The following is a 17,708-nucleotide window of genomic DNA, read 5'->3' as shown; positions in this document are numbered from 1 at the left end:
GGGCAATATTGTCAAACGCCTTACGAATGTCCAAGAATACCAAGGTGGTGTTCGTTTTTCTGGATTTGGCCTCTTTTAAAATAGAATTAAGTAAGGAAGTGTTTATTAAAGTACCGGGGCTGTTCGTGAATCCACGTTGGAACTCGTGAAATGTAACAATTTTCCTAGGACGTTTGTCGAGTACACGCTCGGTGATTCTTCTTAATATGGAACAAATGGTAATTGGTCGCCAGTTGCCTAAGTCAGTAACATCGCCTCCTTTGTAGATTAATATAGTCCGTGCTTTTGTGAGGCAAGGAGGTATTTCACACAACGACAGCATACGTGTTGCAATTAAAGAAATTATTCCATAGCAAACTACATTACGAATTGCTCTCATAAGCACGTGGTCGGGTCCAAGTGATGTATCAACAGCTATTTTGTTAGCAGCCGCTACAATTTCTTCTTTGGTTATGGTAGTGCTAAACGTTTCAGTCGGGGTTAAATCATCTGTATCGGAGACATGTTCGTAAGAAGGACGAATGCAATTATTAGGGACGGAAAAATTCTTCGAGAAGGAGTTGTGTACTTTGTTGACGTTAATAGTACAGCGCTGATTATTTTGTCTCAGTACCGAATGAACAGCTTTTCTTCTTTGATTAAAATATTGGAATTGTGTAAGTTGGTACATGTATTTCGATCGACGTTTTTCCCTATCTCTCGGGATTGCTAGACTGCTCGTAAGAGCGTTGATTCTTGAGTAAACGTTTATCCTGTCTTGCTTCGTAATATTTACGAGCTGGGTGTTTCGGGCCAGGGAGTAAGGTAATGGCGTTAGCAAGAAATTTAGAAAAATTGTCAACTTTACTATAGAAATCCTCTTCAGTAGTAATATTTTTAAATTCAGCTTTCCAGTGAGACATTTCTTGATGATATTGATTTAACTGCCTAGAAGAGGAGTTATGTGGAGTTTGTCTGACAGGAGACTTCTCTGTGGTAATGGGATCCAAAATAACGTCAGGACTAACTAACGATATTAAAGTTGTATCATTGTGTTCATTGCTACTATGTTTTCTATTTTGCCAGTTGGGCTGTCTTTCGACTATAGCAATCCTATCTTTTTCTGGCTGGGCACGTGCTATATGAATTTTAATGCCATGTTGCCCACGATAAAATTTTCCACAGTGGGGGCAAGGCGTAGTAGAGGAAGGCATGCTCATATATTGTGAATTGCATGGAGTATTATCCTGTGTGGAAGAATTTTGAGTGCAGTTAGGTTCGTTATATAATGTTAAAACAGGAGATGTCTCAGAGTTTAATTTGCAACTTATTGTATATGATCATATATAAAATTAAACGACTTTGTAGAAGCTAAGAAGAAATCATAAAGTTGTTCCATGTGTTCTAATTATTATTTCACACTAGATCATAGCTTTTCCCTGTTATATTTAATATGCACGTACACAGAAAGAGTTATATAATTTCCGCTCACTTTGTATAGCTGTTCGCATTCATTTACTCGTTTCATCAACTGAATTATATGCAGCCCATTATTAGCTGGAGAAGGGATAATCATGGTAATTTTAACCCTTAAATTGGCACATTAGTTTATTAAACCGTGTCGGACTGTAAAGAAAACAACTATCGCAATGTCCATATTTTATATGTTATACAATATTATAGTATTGTGAAATTTTAATTTTCCTACCAATTTTTTTTCTATTCCATTAAAATTATAGCATATAGCCTATTAACCTGTTGTATCCTATAGAATACTTTGCGAATTTAAGGGTTAAAATTTGTTGCTCATCTTCTAGTTGATGCATATACAGTAATATCACAGTCTAGTATATACAGTCACGAAGCTTGAGTTGTGAGGTTGCTAGGAACAATAGACTGTGCCAGGTACTATTTCGCATTGTCTGTATGAGGCGATATTAGCGATCCTAGTGGTTAGCAATTATCTATGGATGCATATTTACTATGTATTGAACTTCGTGTCTGTATATACTAGACTGTGGTTACAGTCCTTCAGGACCATTGGCCTCTATTTTATGGCAATTTAAATCTGACATTAAGACAGACACATGGTATGTCTCCTGGGACGTTGTGTCGTTACTATTCCCGACCATTGCCTAAGACAACTCAAGACAGTACATTGGTAGGACATTACTATTCCCGACCATTGTCTAAAACAACTCAAGACAGTACATTGGAAGGACAAATATCCATGACTTGAATGAGATTAGATCACACTATAGTACTTCCACGAAACAACGCGTCTTAGCCTTTACGTGCACAGAGGATTGCTATTATTAAAATACACATAGACTATACCGGTTCAGAGTGTTTACGAACAAATAAAAATTAGGAAATTCAACAAATGATGTCACTCGCGTAGTTCAAAATGTAACATGTTTGCCCTGCTGATCCTGAGCTGCTTTCGAATGTGAGTTCGATACCCGCTCGGACTAACTACCTAATTTTACGATGTTTTCTCCAACTATAAGGCGAATGTCAGGTAATCACGTGGTGAATAATGGGCCTTATTTCGCCGAATACGACTTAACAGCATTTTAATACATTAATAATAATAAATAACTTCAGGTAACAATGGATGTTTGGCAACGTTGCTACCAGACGCGTGCTTCAACTTAACGCCTGACTACCATGGGAAAGGTCTGATGTTGACATTGACTACATAACCGCCCTTACTGCTGCGGAGCAGTGTTGCCAACTCAGAATTCCATTTACCGCTGCACAAGTTTAAAAAAACCGCTAAACTGTAGTTGAAAAACTCCAGATTTTTCTTAACACATCACTTCCAAATATGAAATACAAACTATACAGTTTTAGGAACTGGAGAATTTTATAAAAATATAGACTAAATTATGTAAAGTTGTATCACTTCGTAGACTCTATGTTCTATGTAAAATCGTATGGACAATTAAATCTGAATATTTTGCATTCAATATCACCTTACACCATTTACATCAGCTTTCCAACTATCACCGGCAACTTTTTCCAACCAATCCTTCAACACAGTATGGTTTTTTTCACACATCTCTAAACTTTTGTATGTATGGAGTTTTACTCGGCATATTTCATCAAAATTGAATGAAGTAGATCAAGAATAATATACTGGACACTTCGAAAACAATCACATTCACAATCACACCAGTCCGTTGGAAATCTGATTTCACACTGAGCTGGAGACGTGCCTCCCAACAATGAGTCTGGTTTTAAGTTTTAAGTATGTCTGTGTTACATAAACTACAATGCGAAATGATAAATGGAATAATATATAAGACGACATTAAGATAGGCTATATGGATCATATGAGGAGACAAAGAGGAAGACAGAAAGTAGGAAAGACTGGAGAATGCTGAGTTTGCAGTGAAAGACCTGCCCATGGGCAGAACACTATGAATGAATGAATGAATCACAATATAAGTTATCATAAATGAAAATAATAATTCAGTTATTTATCTACTCTTTATGATTAAACATATCAATTCATTTACAAAAACAATGCATATATGATTAGACTAAGAGTTTAACGAATGTGGCATACCTTGTTTGTACAACAACAATGGACGAGGCAGGAAATGGACATGGTTGTACGAAATCGAGTTAACATAAAACATTGATATTTTATACTCGCACAATGAAAAATTGTGATAATACCATATTAATCTCTGGTTTATGATTAACTAATATTGTCGTCCGCAAATACGTATAAAAACAATTATAACATCTTTACAGAAAAAAACTTAAAAAAATATCGTCTCTCTCTGCTGGAATCATAAAAAAAACGCCAAATAAATGCTAGCCGCTGACGGTAAAATACTGTAACTGACCATAGTCCTGAAAACAACAGATTTAGCTACAAAACCGCTGACTTGGCAACACTGCTGCGGAGAAAGAGTGTTTCCATGCGTTGACAATAATGTTTATACATTTACTGCGATGTTGTAATTTTTTCTATACTTGTTTTTTTGAAAGATGGGACATGACAGTTTAGTGGCCGAACTTGGAACTACAGCGCTATGTTGCCAATATGGACTACCACGCTGTTAGCTGATGAAAGCTAGCAATTGACGTTAAAATGACTGGTGTTAAAACATTAATTAACAATTGACGCGAAGGTAAAAAAACAATACAAAAATCGACAGAGAATCAAAGACGAACCGTACCAATACTAACAATGTGTTCACAATAAATGTTGCTAAGAGAGCTATTAAGCACTCGCCACGTGGGAATTGTAAGTTTGGCAACACAACCGTTGTTACCATAGCAACAGACCTACACGCTATGTGACATTTAGTTGTTTTTCCGATCGCAACGCTCCTGTCATGTCTCATCTTTCAAAAATACTAGTATCGAAACAATATCTATTTCTTACTAAATAAAAAGAAATAGCGCAAAATGGTAAAGGGAATTCTGTTCCTTTGGAATTTACTCTGCGAAGATGTTGCCATTCAGCACCTTCCATTCTATATATACCGCTATTCTAACAAACGTTCACGGAAGTCTTACACAGGACAACTTGGATTAAATTTTGTGGTATTGGCAACGGCTTTCACACAAATTTAATTAGGACACTATACATTTCTGTCACAGACCTGCAATCTACACTGTTATCGGTCAAATAATGTACGAGTATATATCTTTCAATATGTAGTATGAAGATTTCAATCACTAGTAAGTTATGTGCTGTTTAAGATACGTTTTCTGATTTCAGGATGAGAAGTAGGTTCCTGGCCCTACTCGCTGTCGCTACTGTGATCAACTTATTCATATGGCACACCAGCATTCTGACTTTGCTTCGCAATCTCATACCAAGACAGGAAAGTGTTCACAGTGAAAAATTACACGTTCCATTAATAAATGAAATTTCTTTTGAAGAGTTTAACAACGTAACGGGATCAATTGATGGGAAATACATAGTTCCCAACATCATACACTTTTTAAGGTTCAAGAAAAGTTACTTCAGTTTTGTGGACGCCGTGTGTGTGTTATCCGCAGTCAGGAATCACCATCCAGAGAAGATCATGTTTCATACGGACGTCGAACCTTTTGTCGGTCCGTACTGGGAAAAAATAAAGAATACACCCGGTATTGTGTATGAGATAGTTAATGTAACACTTCCGACTCATATATATGAACAGGAATTTAGTAAGGATTTTCATGTATGGCATGCAAGTGACGTTACGAGAATTAGAATACTTATGAAATATGGAGGGATTTTTCTAGACAATGATGTTTATGTAGTTCAGAATTTTAATAAATACCGAAAATACGAATTGGCAATTGGCTGGGACGAGAATCAGTGTATAGGCACTCAGGTTCTAGTTGCCAATAAAAATGCAAGATTCTTGAAACTTTGGTTGGAATCTTATAAACAATATTACCCGGATCAATGGTATTACAATGCAGGCTGCAAACCTACAGAGGAAATTCTTTACAAGAGACCAGAGCTTGTACATCGAGTGAAATTATTATTCGGTGTTCACATGTTAATTTACAATCTATATCAAACATATTGGAAAGAGTGGCGTCAGCAGATTTCTATGCATCTGCTAATGCAACACAGATCTTATCTGGATAAGGAACATTTGGATAAGTGGCCAGAGTTTGACGAAAATAATATTAAATATTATAATATGACTTTCGGTGAGATGGCTAGAGAAGTGTATGAAATTTAGTTATAAAGAGAAGATTAATCAATTTCGCTGTTGTTATTTATCAAACTTCAATTCTATCATTTACCATCTGACCCTCCATCTTGGTTTATTTATCGAGCCTATGTGATATTTATTTTTATCGAACACAAAGAATTGTTAGAAGTGGATAATATTCGTTCTAGATGGCAGTGATATACTACCATGGTGTAGGCTGATTACTAGACATCGGATTTGTATGCAAGTGCATAAATTTAGTTTGCTTTACATGTGATATGAAAACTGAAATCAAATTACGTTTGCGTTTCCCTTTCTCTGTTGTTTTATTGTGTGTATGTTTGGATATTTTCGTTGTTACATATTTCATATTCTAATTTACAGTATATCAAGTATATAAGTCGTTTTTGAAATAAAATAAACAAAAGAATTTATGCTATATTTTAGATGAGCGAAAAACAGTTCTGAGATTCTCTTTTAAAACAAGGTGATCTCTTTTTTTAGGATCCCTTCTGAAATGTGTTACCATACCACGTGATCTTAAGTTGTGTGCCAATAATGCATAATTTACGTATTTGTAAGTCTTGGGTTGGGCAGTTTTGTTTTCTCAGTGATTAATTAGTGAATTAGTACTGAAATATATAGGCATAATAATAATAATAATACAAATAAAAATAATAATAATAATAATAATAATAATAATAATAATAATAATTTTTCTTTGAAAGATAATAATAGTACACTTTGGTTGGCACTCCCGATGAAGTTAAAGCTTAAATTAAATAATTAAAAAGTGATATTACACGCTTAAGCCTACACTAAAATAATTGTTTAATTTAATTAATCAAATATAAATAAGCAAAAGTAAAGTGAAAAATACCAAAATACTATTACAAGAAATGCAATAAAATTATATCAAGTAATACAGAAAAGAGTAGGTTAACTAGAAAGTACAATGGGCGATAGTTCCTTTAAACAATAATAAAGTAAAATGGAAAAGTATTAAATAATACAATCATAAAATAAATACAAAATATTATGCAATAATATAATAGAGTAATATATTATATACATAAATGATATTTTTAGTTCTATTCTATTTATTGAATTTTAACATTAGGCCCTAATATATATATATATATTTTTTTGTTCAAAATTTAATGTAAGAGGAAAATAAAAAAAAAGAAAAATATCAAAAATGAAAATATAAAAAAAAAAATCATAAAATTTATTACATTACAAATCAGTATTTAAAATCAGTTGAAGTGCTTGCTTTTTAAATAATTTATTATTGGAAGATGCTAATTTCGTATGCGTTTAATGAAGTTATTACACAATCAATAAAGTCATGTTTTCGTGTTAAAGTAAGACAATGGGTTAAGGCAGCGGTCATCATAATAGTCCACTCTCGGGCTAGCGCCTCTCACAAGCAAGCATGCTGGTGCATTCATGGCTGCTGGCGGGTATGCTGTAGGTGAAGAGGCGGCTTTTCCCTCGTACCAGAAATTACGTACGGTAACTCGTTAGTGGATTTCGGCAATAACAGTTTAATTAAGTACCTATACATTTAAATAAGCATATTTTATATAATTAATAAGTACGCAGCATTTTCGTTTATAATATAATGCCAATGACTTAAAAATGTCTCGTCTGAAATTGTGTTACTCCCTTATGCAAAGCAATAATAAATGCATAAAGGGACATAAACACCATGAAATAAAACTACAAGAAGTATATATGTTTTTAAAATTAACACAAGTAGCCTATGGATATTATGAAAATAAATAGTTTGTATTTATGGTTGGCATTTTCTTTCAAATTTTCTTTTCCTTTTCAAATAATTTTATATATTTGAGACTAATGTTTGAGCACAGTTAAGCCTCAGTGATGGTTTTAAGTCCTCATTCGTGAGTCTGTTACATTTATATGCATGTCTTAGCCACTTTCATTATACTTGAGCTAACATGCTAGAAATGCATGCTGTCAGATGATGCAATTTTGGAAATATTTCTGTCTGGATATGATTATAAGACGCAATAATACTTCGTCTACCGTCTACTTTGCACTTTTCATTCAGTTTTAATGTTATTTTACAGGCAGTATTTTTGTTGTCCAATGAAAATGGAAGTGTAAACAGTTGAAACTCGTATTCTGGATTAGCAATATCCTGAAATATATTTTTATATTCTTCTAGTAGTCGCTACATCATTTCTACATACGTAATGAAAGTCAATATTTCGTACGACGTAACAACAGAAGTAAGATTTTGAAAATGTATGATGTCGACTCAAGTAATTGAATTTTCCATAATAGCAGCTTTTGTTTGGAAACTTTCATATTTCCCAACAACTGCAAGATCTTTACCTTGAAGGCGTGTATTGAGATCAAAATGCAAATTAAATATAACTAAATATTTTCAATCTTTGGAAAAACAAATGCCTTCTCCCATTAAGGGTTAAACCACATAAGGGTAGAAGACCTACGTAAATTACTATATCTGACTTTTCAGACATCATGTACACACGCCACCCACAAGTTAGTGTAACTTACTCTCCACTGATCGCCAGCAAGGCAGTATTCTCCCCCTTCTTCCAGCACGGTGGTGCATTCCCTTACATAACCCCATATCAAGAAGTCCATTGGAATTATACCCGGCGATAGTGGAGGCCATTCCCTGTGGTCCATGGATACCAATCCATCTTTAGTAATACTCCCAATTGGGAACTGCGCGTACAGTAAGTGACGTGTGCGCAGGGTGACATTCTGTTGGTACCACAAATGAAGCCATCTTGACAATGGTACTTCCTCTAAAGTCCCTCTTCAAGTAACCGAGTGGACGGGGGTTCAGTGACGTTTTCTTCGATTATCTCGGGGCCTAGCACCGGATTTCCTAGGATATCACTCCACACACTCATTATGAAGATTTTATTAATTCATTATGTTCCTCTTTACTTTCCCATTTCCTGATAACTAATATCTTTCTGCGTATTCGTTGATTGGAAACAAACGAGTAATGTTTATGTTAGGCTTTTTGTGGAATAAAAGTGAGTTGCGCAATCTTAGATTAGATATTTAATTTGTCGCGCTGCAAGTCGTTATTAGTAAAGTCTAATGCTCAAACGCCCACCACATTAGGCAACCAAACTTACTGACCGATTTTAAGGGACACTAGAACTGAGTCTTGAAATGTTTACAATTTTATTCACGTTTATTTCATTTTTTAAGTGTTTGTTAGATGCATTAACAATAAAGTGTGTGCAAATTCTGAGTTCAATCGGACTGCTAGTTTCCAAGTTAATTTTATTTTAATTATGCAAATCAGTGCTATAATCAAAATGTTCCATGCGCATTACATTTAAACAGAGCAAGTCCAATTTTTTTTAAATAAGAACACTGATTCACGTACAGCAGGGATGAGACGATATTAGCTCTCAATCACGGTAGAAGAGCTCGACCTTGATCACGAGCGCATAGTGCATCCACTACATAGGGTCCCAACGTAGACACAGGGATGTACGTGCACATGCAGCGAATAAAGGCAGTAATTATTATAATAACTTGCGTTACTAAATTTCTGGCTCTGTAATAATTACTTTATATATATATATATATATATATATATATATATATATATATATATATATATAAACAAATTGCAAAGGAGAGGGGAGAACAACAAGAGAAAGAGAAGAATAAATTGTTTGTAAACCATTTTCATGTGAAAAGCAGTTGTGTATTCTGTATATACTTCACTTCATTGTCTAGGAGGAATTAACAGGATCTACCTGCTTCACGTGTGTGATCTACCTAAGTACTTTTGAGCATTTGTTTAAAAAAATGAGAATGATAATTGAAATAAAGTATATATTGATTGTGTAGTTGTGAAAATGTAGTCCATACTCTCCAGTCATGATTATATAATGAGTTTTCTTAGAGTGATTTGTGGGATGCACATAACGCGGAAAAGCAAATTCATTAAATTATGCTATTGAAGAGCCATCGTAATTTTTGGAGTCAATCATTTAAGAGGACATGATTTTTAAAACTTCCACAATTTTCATCCAAAATTTGAGAAATGTAAACTACATAAAGAGATCTGCAATACTAACTACTGTACAAAATTTGGTGCCATTAGGTCTTAGTTTTGAAATTGTATTTTAAAAAATATATTTTATATTGTCGTCACTAAAAAGGCTCTTTCGTCAAAATTTTCAAACTTTTTAGTTTATATTTGCTCAAAATCTTGAAAATAGTTATGGGAATAAAAATTAATTAGGTTTTAGAGCTCAGTTTAAATAGAGAAACCAATAAACGTTCAAACTCTATGAATTGTCCATTATAGCATATTAAATTTAATCTAAATGCAAAATGAATATTCCCGAATGAACTTAATATTCCATACAAATGCTAATTAAATTTTATTTATCAAAATTTAATTGATCTCTGTGAGAAGTTTCAGACCTATATATGACAATACCTATTGTTCAAGGCGCTTTTTTATGCAATAAACTGCTTAAAATTTTAAAGTCGCGAAAACAGCATTACAAAAAAAATTCTTTCAATTCACGCATCGTATGTTTGGCCGAACTTCAGTATTATGGTTAGATCATATAATTACGATAGTAGTTACATATGGATTTTCTTAAATTTTCAGCATTATTTCACCACAGTGTCCCCTTAAATGATAGTTGCACCTGTGTTGTCTTGTCTAAAATCAATTTCTCTCTTATCCAGAATAATGTCTTTATCTGTGTTTGTGTTGTGTTTCGTTCTGACGTTTGACATTAAACACTGTTCTTCAATGCCATGTTCAATGTATAAAAACTGAACCTTCTACTTATCATTAAAACAAATCTTTATTGTAATCTCACTTCCGATCTGACATGGTCTGCAACGTTGTATGTGCTGTACACCCTTTCTTACTGCTGTATTAGCAATGTGTCTCAGGCAAAAAAGCGCCGCTCCTTTAGAGAGAGCTTAAAAAAGCTCGCGCTCAAAGGCGGATTTTCCTGGCAGCGCACATTCTGCGTTACGTACGACGTTAACACGTGGAGCGTAATACGCTGCAGACTCGGACAACAAAAAATGATTGAAGTGTTCTGTAAGGATGCGCAGTACGTTGTGCGCCAGCGTAATGCGCTTGGCGCAGTAAACCAACTCGAACTAGAGGAGTCTAGTACGTCGTGCGCTGCGTAATAGAGAAGTTGTGTGCGGTTTTTTGTTTCATACATATTGTTTCTTTAACAATGGCGCTCCCTTCAGTTCGATTCTCAGCCGCAGAAGACGAACAGCTGATTGAGATGGTTGCTGAACATCCTGTGTTATGGAATATGATGGAAGTAGAGTTCAAGAATACCTAAAAGAAGGACTTAATTTGGAAGGAGATTGGAAACATGGTGAATAAGTCAGGTAACTTATTTTATGAATGAAGTAGCCTATAATTTTAATTCACATCAATATATTTTATGTAATTATAATCAGAAAAAGTTGGGTAATTTGCGGCTCTTTGAGTGAATGTATTATTTTTAAGTTATTATTATAGTCGTTAGAATTTTAGAAAATATCTTACATTTTGAAGTACATTGAATTGAAATTTCTAGAATGCAATCTTATTACATATCACCGACCCAGTCTTTCAACATCTAACTTATATCTAAATTTGAACTAAAATAATTACATTATTAATGAACAACAAAATAATGAAACACATGAGAAAATTAAATTTGCAATTCTTTAAAATTACTTTTACAAACAATGCACTCATTCATGTTCATTTTCTTTTGTTTCTTTTACTTGAGGCTTTAGTTTTGAAATATTTACCGTTGAAGTATTCAGTAAAACTGCTTCTGACTTTTAAACCTTCAGATTTTGCGAAACCGCCAGTGCTAAGAGAATCATATTGTCCGCTGGAAGTTCATCAATTATGTCTTGTGTCTCTCCATCACATGGATGTTTAGCAATATAATCATCCCTCAGTAAATTGTGCAGACAGCAGCAAATCTACAGTTTCAGGCTTGACATTTATAGGCGTGAAAAAAAATTCTGAACGTAGAACACATAATGCCAAATGCGTTTTCAGAAACTCTTCTAGCTTTGCTCAATTGATAATTAAAATGTCTTTTCTCTTCATCTTCCAATATTTGTCGTTTGCAGTAAGGTTTCATGATATGTTCATCTAATCTGAAGGCTTCATCACCTAGTATAACATGGGGCAACAAAATGTTTGATTGCGGTAAAATTCGTGGTGGTGGAAATATTGACCCCATTTTTACCAGCTGACCCATTTCAGATTTATTAAAAATCCCAGCATCACCTTCCTTTCCGTAGGAACCGACATCGACGACGAGAAACTTGTAGTTAGCATCTACCATAGCGAGAAGGACTATTGAGAAGTAGCCTTTGTAGTTGTAGAATAAAGTCCCCGTTTGGTTAGGTGCTACAATTCTCACATGCTTCCCATCGAGTGCTGCAACAACATTAGGAAAGTCCCAGCGATCCCAGAATTTTTCTGCCTTTGTCTCCCAATCAATTTTATTAGGGTTAGGTAAAAATCTTGGTAGCAGTTTTCTTTTGAGCGCCTGAAGTACTTGTGGTACGAATGTGGAGATACTAGAAGAAGATATGCTGTATGAAAATGCCAATGAATGAAATGACTCCCCAGTTGCAAGAAATCTGGAAAGGAAAGAAAAAATTAAATAGGAAATTTCCCAATGGAAAAGCATTAACTTATGTACCGTATATTTTATGTGAAAATCCTCGTACATATAACTTGTTTTTTTCTTTTAGATGGACAATGCAAAATGCGATGGAAAAGTATTAGGGACCATTACAAGAGACAGCGGAAACAAGAAAAGAATACAGGAACAGGGTCCGCTGCTACGAAGAAAAGGGCATCATATTGGGATAGGCTAAGATTCCTTGATACAGTGGAAGATGAACGAGAAAGTTTTTCTAATACGCAAACTGAAAGCGGAAACAGTAATGAAACCCTGGAAGAAACGATTTGTGGTCTTGCTTCCGAAGCAACGGATGATCCATTAACTTACGATTCGTATGCTACGAGCACAGGACATGAATCTGAAAATCAAGAAAAAAGAAAGAAAGAAAATTTACCAGAACGTTCAACTTGCCAGACGTCTGAGATAAAAACCAAAAAAGTCAGAAAGGAAAACATTGTGAACTTACTTAATGAAAGAAAACAAGAGCGACTACAGACCAGAGAATACTTGGAAAAAATTATGAAGCCTGAAGCAGAAGACGAAACTGATCTCTTCTTCAGAACCATGGCTGCGACTGTGAAAAAATATGATCCTGAAGTCAGAACTGAAGCAAAAATGAAAATTGTTAGTCTTGTGACTGAAATGGAAGTCCGCAGTTACAGGTCTATACGTGTGGGATATGCTTCGGAGAACTCCAGGCCAAGCTTAAACGCATCCTACAACTCGAACTGCAGCACTGGTGAGCCGTCAGCAGTAGGCTTGCAGTCACAGTACTCACCCAGCACAACTCTTGAGTCATCTACTTGAGACAACAATTCAATGTTTACAAACTCAAATGTAGAATGTTCTGAAGATATTAGTGGACATTTTTGGGGATTTTGAACTTAAATGTGTTATGTATAAGATTAATAAATAAACTTGGCCTATGTAGTTGTACGAAAAATGCAAAATTCATTAAAAAAATATATAAGCTATAGCTATACAATATACAGAGTGATTCATTATTACGTGTAAATACTTTGTGTGTGTACTGTAGAGGTGAAATAATGAATCATTCTGTATGTACACCATTCCTAATACATACCTCAGAGTTAGAGCAAGTTTTTCGGCTGGTGAGATAGGCCTTTTCACTCTATTCCATGATTTTGTAGACAAATCATCTTGAACGAGGTTCACAAGAAATAGAACTGTTCTCGGGTGAATCTGAAATATGCTTTAAATTTCACTTCATCGTCTAGTAGATGTTTTTCGATCAGTATTCTGAAAACTTCTTCCTCTTCTCTACAGAAAAATACTTCACTAAGAGACTTCCTAATGCAATAATGATGAACCAGGTAATCGATTTCTTCTTCTACATCCTCAAAGTCAAGTAACACTAATAACGAACACAGTTTTTTCCGTTTTAATGCACAGCTCATTTTGAAGTTCAGTTCATACTCTTCATACAATCACAGCTGTTGAGAGTCTGCGACATCAGCTGCGTTTTTCGAAGTTTCTAGGAGAACACAGTACGCAGCGCACTGAGAAATGCGTTTTACGTTAGCGTTTTACGTTATACGCGACATAAAAAGTGCGCTGCTAGGAAACCCCGAAGCATCGTATCACTGACGTACAATATTTTAACTCAGAAATCCATAATATCTTGACTACCTACTTTAGGCACAATAATTTTTTTGAAAATGAGACATTTATTTATTTGTATTTTTGATTTACGTAATAATATTTTAGCCCCTAATTTTGAAGACACTTAAGATTTCTCAATGTTAGAACTCAGATAATATATGCATGGACTCTTACGAATATTTTCATTGCATTTAGTTAAAACTGCATGCGCTTGGAGCCTTCTGTACATCAAAAATGTAGTTTCGAAAAAAAGGCATTTTTTTAAAAAGAGATACAATACTGACTTAAGGAGCAGGCCTATATAAAAATCGTTTCTGAGCCTCAAAGACGACGTAGAGGCGAAAAACTTCTTTACTATCAACTTCCTAAGTGCACAAGAAATATTTTCGTACAAAAAAAAAAAAAAAAAACAAACAAACAAAAGTTGATTTTTTGACAATTTTTTTTTTTTTTTGTAAAAGCTCATCCTAGTGTCTCTTAAAGTAAATCGCCCGGTAGAGAACATTTCTTGTAACTCTATGAAATGAGTGAGTAATCCTATAATCTTTCGTCTCTTCGCAACCATTTCACAGTATTTAAATTGCGTATGTTTGGTTATTCATTTCGACCCGGAAATATATTTTCAGCCATCAGAAGAATATACGATGCCTGCTAATATTTCTAGTCCAAATACTTCTACGTACGATGTCTGGCATCCTGTATAACTCGGAAGTGTTCTTTCTCTGAAACATACTCTAATAGTGATCTTTCATGAAATTGGCTGCGTAACGATGCCTTGCTATTTTCACAAACTCAATTTTTGCACTTAAGTTAATTTAAGTTTTTTAACGTAAGATAAATTAATAACGTAAAACAATTCATTATTTAGTCGTACGTAAGACATGCCACAACATAGGACTATTGAATGCCATATTGCTCAACTTTGCGTGGTATTCAAACGTGAGGATAGGTTTTTGAGATTATTCTCACTACGTTAAATGCTACGTGAATATCAAACGACAAACACCTAGGACGTAGTCAGTTTATAAACTTTTCATCTCATTCACATCTCCAATACTACTTATATTCATTTATAAAAAAAAACTAATTACAATGGCCACAATTGTTTTTTTTTACAAGTACACCAGCAGTGAATTCAAAGCACGACTATTAACATTATATAACAGAATTTTAGATGGAAAAACCCCCCTGATATTTGGCATAAGGTTCTAGTAATAGTAATTTTTTAAGGAAATAGGAGTGACTGTGAAAATTAAAGAGGTATTAGTCCTCTAAATTCAGGATATAAAATTTACATAAAACGTTTAAAACAAAAATTTTCTTATACAGTATATACATTTTATGAAATCAAATTAATGGAAGAACAAAATTGACTCCGGAAAAGCAGTTCATGTGCTGTTAGATACTTTACTGTAAAAATGATAGTAGAAAAAAAAAAAGAGATTTAATAAAGAGACGTATTTGGCTTTTATCGATTTTAAAAAGGCTTTTTATAACATTAATAGAAAAACATTATTTGAAATCCTGAAAGAAGGTCATGTTCCAAACCAATTAATAGATGCAACCTATAATTTATATTGTGAAAATTATATTTCGGTATGTACTGGAAACAACGAAACTGAGTGGAAATTAATTAATCAAGGTGTTCGACAAGGTTGTAGCCTATCTCCATTACTATTTACTATATACATGAATCATATGATTAGAAATGAAAAAGAACAAAACATAATCATTTGAGCATCAATTGAAATTTAAAGTTAGATATATTACTGTTTGCAGATGATGTAATATTATTAGCATATTCTGAAGATTATCTTCAACGTTCTGTTTTCCAATTACAACTCATTTCTGCGGAATACGGGATGGAAATTTCTGTTAATAAAACTGAACTACCTAATGGGATTCACTGGAAAAAATCATCTCCGTAACAAAATTTGCCTTTATAATAAACCTGTAGAACAAGTCTCAAATTTTAAATATTTGGGTTATCATTTAAGCTATGAACAAGAAAAAGATATTTCGTGAATTACTTTAACTATGCAATGAATTCCATTAATAACTTTTCAAATCTTCTCTTGTCCTAAAACATACAAGAATTAAAGCCTATAAAACATTTCTAGCAAAACTAGAAACTGTTCTCATGTACCTATGGAAGTAAAGCTTGGACCTTACGTAAATGTGCTGAACACCGAATCACTACCAATGAAATGAGGTTTTTAAGAAAAACAAAATGGAAGAAAGTGGAAGAAATATTAATGTCCCATCCACGGGACTTTATCTTTGTCCTGTGTAGTCCTAGCTGGGGCCCTGTGCCGTGCTGATCACATTATGTGTGTGTGTGTGTGTGTGTGTGTGTGAAGTGGTAGGAGGAGGCAAAATATAAGAAGAAAGGAACAGGAAGGTATCCATCACTCCACTAGAAGACAATAAATGTTAGGTTTTATTTGGCGTAGTTTGCTGACATAGCAACTTGACAACTCCGGTAATGTAATCAACTGAAAGCAGAGGGGCCTTCATGAAGGATCAGTACGAAGCATAGACTTACTAAATAACCGCTAGACCGCTCACTGGCGCTAGTGTTATGCTCCCAAATTGAACAGCCAACGGCCGGCCATTTGTTTGGTTGAGCTGAATAAGTATGGTTCGTTCGTGTGCTGTTTTTAATTGCAGCAATGCACACAGATGTAAAGATAAAGAAGGAAGGAATGTTACATTTCACTGATTAGTTAATCTTTAATTTCTACAACATTTTTGGCCCGTATTATGTTACAGAAGACAAACTATTGTACTTATACGGCTGTTTGTGCTTCAGATTTCCTCTGAGTAAAGATTCCCTTAACCGAAAATGGATAGGTGCAATCCGCAGAGAGAATTTCTACACTACAATGAATCATTCAGTGTTTCAACTCATTTTGAAGATAGTTGTTATGTCTCAAACTACGTTATTACCGTATACATTGTTATTGTCCTTCATCCACTCCATATCCTTCCCTTTCTTCAAACAGCTGTTGCTTCAGTGCATACATGAATAATAAAATTATTCACCGAATTCGAAGATACAGAATTAATAATAATAATAATAATAATAATAATAATAATAATAATAATAATATAATATTATAATAATAATCCGTGGCGCTACAGTCCGTGAAGGGCCCAGACCGACCAGCCTGCTGCTGGCCTCACGCCCACATGCCGAAGCAGAGGTGGACGATCATCCAACCAGAATGGAGGTATCGTGTGGTTAGCACGATGATCCCCCCCCCAGCCTTTACAGCTGGCTTTCGCAACCGGATTTTGATACCTATCGTAGCTCCCCAAGTGCATCACGATTCTGGATGGGCATCGGTCCCATATAAGTTACTGGCCGAAATTTCATGACAAAATTTCTTCCCCCATGAGGACTCGAACCAGCGCGCATTCGTAACGCGAGTCCTAGGCAGCATGCCTAGACCATGACGCCACGACGCGGGACGGTACAAATAGATCCTGTTTAAAAAAAGTATTAAACAAATTTCAGAGCCTAAAAGCTGAAACATGTTCATTAATACTGCATGTACTATCCACTCATTAAGTAATGGCATAACACATTTCAAATTCATCTCCCAGAACAAGTATTAGGCCACATAGCCTGTTAGAGGAATTTTCACACCATCGTTCCTTTGGACGACTCAACAGAAACTGTATAAACTACAAAAAGTTAATT

The 17,708-nt window shown here is 34.6% G+C and overlaps 1 protein-coding gene and 1 pseudogene across 1 annotated transcript in view; one reads left to right on the top strand and one right to left on the bottom strand.

Annotated features, from left to right (window-relative positions):
* Nucleotides 1-5,709, top strand: part of LOC138698058 (uncharacterized) — a 130,673-nt gene extending 124,964 nt beyond the window's left edge. Inside the window, exon 7 of the transcript XR_011331675.1 lies at nt 4,724-5,709. The gene's annotated coding sequence lies outside the window, so the exon portion shown is untranslated. The remainder of the gene's footprint in view (nt 1-4,723) is intronic.
* A 5,387-nt stretch (nt 5,710-11,096) lies between these two features.
* On the bottom strand, nt 11,097-13,904 carry LOC138698853 (uncharacterized; annotated as a pseudogene).
* Nucleotides 13,905-17,708: the final 3,804 nt, after the last annotated feature.

Source organism: Periplaneta americana, chromosome 4 (genome assembly GCF_040183065.1).
Source record: "Periplaneta americana isolate PAMFEO1 chromosome 4, P.americana_PAMFEO1_priV1, whole genome shotgun sequence".
Taxonomy (NCBI): Eukaryota; Metazoa; Arthropoda; class Insecta; order Blattodea; family Blattidae; genus Periplaneta; species Periplaneta americana.
Note: the sequence above shows the minus strand (reverse complement) of the source record. Positions and strands in the feature narration are given on the sequence as shown.